This window comes from Littorina saxatilis, unplaced genomic scaffold (assembly GCF_037325665.1).
Source record: "Littorina saxatilis isolate snail1 unplaced genomic scaffold, US_GU_Lsax_2.0 scaffold_526, whole genome shotgun sequence".
NCBI classification, from domain to species: Eukaryota; Metazoa; Mollusca; class Gastropoda; order Littorinimorpha; family Littorinidae; genus Littorina; species Littorina saxatilis.
Window position 1 is genome coordinate 52,549 of NW_027127459.1, and position 2,689 is coordinate 55,237.

The 2,689-nt window shown below is 40.3% G+C and overlaps 1 non-coding gene across 1 annotated transcript; it reads left to right on the forward strand.

The window, feature by feature from the left end:
• Positions 1–1,172: 1,172 nt before the first annotated feature.
• On the forward strand, positions 1,173–1,288 carry Trnal-caa (transfer RNA leucine (anticodon CAA)). Its single transcript has 2 exons — positions 1,173–1,210; positions 1,243–1,288. It is a non-coding gene; the product is annotated as a tRNA-Leu (tRNA).
• Positions 1,289–2,689: the final 1,401 nt, after the last annotated feature.

Sequence of the window (2,689 nt, forward strand, 5' to 3'; positions counted from 1 at the left end):
TACGGTTTTTGTTTCGTTTATATTGCAAAACTTACGTAGCTTGGCGTTTAAACATATCTAACTTAGATTCTAAGCATTAAAAGTTACTTCCACGAAGAGATATCATCAAGAAGCACATCTCACGCAATCAGCTCCTCGTATTTTGCCTATAGTTCCTAAAACCAGAACGGTGTTGTTTTCAGTGACATCAGCCAATTCAATCATGCTTTTATGAATCAGAAGTTCTTGGACCAATTAAACATGCAAAAATGGTGCGATTTCGTTGGTCACTTCCATTCATCTATCGCGCCTTTGTGATATATGGTGCAAAGAGTGTATGGAGGTGTGTGATGTTTTAAATATAATACCTGAGGTATACATATAGGAAAGATAAGTGTAATGAAAGTAGCAGCAAGCGAGAAAAATGCTGTAGAAAGAGATGGAGAGAGAGAGAGAAAGAGATGGAGAGAGAGAGAGAGAGAGAGAGAGAGAGAGAGAGAGAGAGACGCTTGACGCTTTGACACTTTATTGTCATTAGCTAATAAAAGCCTTATAGACAAGGTAAAACAACAATGTCTGCATCATTCATAAAAGGGGTAAAAGGACGAATGAACAAAACATTAATAACAACAAAAACATAGCAAACTAGTTTATGAGTACGAACAAACAAACACACCGACACGAAAGCCATAGGTAAACAAAAATATCTAAGACTAAGGGTAAAAAGCAAGGTATAGTATGTACACACAAAGGAAAATACTGATCCAACAGTTAACACGCACTCATAAAACCAATCAATCTGCAGACCACAAATATTTAAAACCAATAAACCACTAGTCGGCGTTACCCTCGCGTGACTAGTAGGGGAACATGTCTAAATACATATCTATACAAAAACAACAATGGCTGCAGACGAACAAACACACACGGCACACACACACACACACACACACACACGCACACACACACGCACGCACGCACGAACACACACACACACACACACACACACACACACACACACACACACACACACACACACACACACACCGTAAAACATTCACACACTCACGCACGCGAGCATTTGCTGCCGTCTTTGTCCAAAGAATAAATTCTACTAAAATAGGTAAACTTCACGACCTTCAACGTAGATATGTCCAAAAAGTTTACTGTTAAAATGTACCACCATAGCAGCTGTCAGGATGGCCGAGTGGTCTAAGGCGCCAGACTCAAGGTGTAAAATCCTTCCTCAATGAAGACAGAGTGTTCTGGTCCACGAATGTGGGCGTGGGTTCGAACCCCACTTCTGACACAATTTTTTAGTATGTTTTTTTCTCTTCTTATGTTGTACACGAACACGCACACACACAAAACAAAATCAGTAGTTAGATAGAGTTATGCAGGTTTACTTTTTTTCTCACCAGGACCATTTTGACTTTTTAATGTATTTTTAGGTTTGACTATGCACTAAATCTGGTCGAAATCAGCTAGCATGTGGGCGAAAAGCAAAAAGTAGTAGCATGCTGATAAAACCCACATACATTTTAAAATAGATGCATACTAGTTTTATCCAGTTTTCACCTCGACTCTCTGTAGGAGTATGTCTTTCTATTGCCTGTTATTTTAGTCGTAAACGCGGCAGAATAATCGATATGACGTATGTGACCGCCTTACAGATGATGACACACACACACACCACACACACACACACACACACACACACACACCACACACACACACACACACACACACACACACACACACACACACACACACACACACTCAATCAATCAATATGAGGCTTATATCGCGCGTATTCCGTGGGTACAGTTCTAAGCGCAGGGATTTATTTTTTAATTTTTTTAATTTTTATTTTATGCAATTTATATCGCGCACATATTCAAGGCGCAGGGATTTATTTATGCCGTGTGAGATGGAATTTTTTTACAGAATACATCACGCATTCACATCGGCCAGCAGATCGCAGCCATTTCGGCGCATATCCTACTTTTCACGGCCTATTATTCCAAGTCACACGGGTATTTTGGTGGACATTTTTATCTATGCCTATACAATTTTGCCAGGAAAGACCCTTTTGTCAATCGTGGGATCTTTAACGTGCATACCCCAATGCCACACACACACACACACACACACACACACACACACACACACACACACACACACTCACACATATACGCTTATATAGACTACACCCGCACACGTGTAAATCCACACGTATACATGTACACGCAACCCGATTTAAATGAAAAGACCATCCAGTCCAACATTTGCGTACGTAAAAATTACATTATACATCATTTCAGCTTGACTCATCTAGTTTCTTTTTGCGCATGTTTAGTGCCTTAGAAATAAATTGTGCAGTTGCTTCGAGTACACTTTCTTCATCCAGGGCTAGGATACGGGTTACATCTTCCATTGAGGCTAGTTCAGAACAACTTTTTAACACGTTACATCTTCGCATGGATATCAGCATAGGCTGTACAGTGGAAAAAAAAGTGTACCTCGTCTTCACAGCCTCCATCACACATCGGGCATGCACTGTCGCGTGCCTGTTGTATTAAAAACCACTGAGCATTGCTCCTCAGCCCACGGGCTCTTAACCGAAATCTAGCAAGCGGATCTCTTTTCCATTTGTTTGCTATACATAATATGTACTTCTCAGGCTGAAAAACGCTTTTAAAAGAATAAA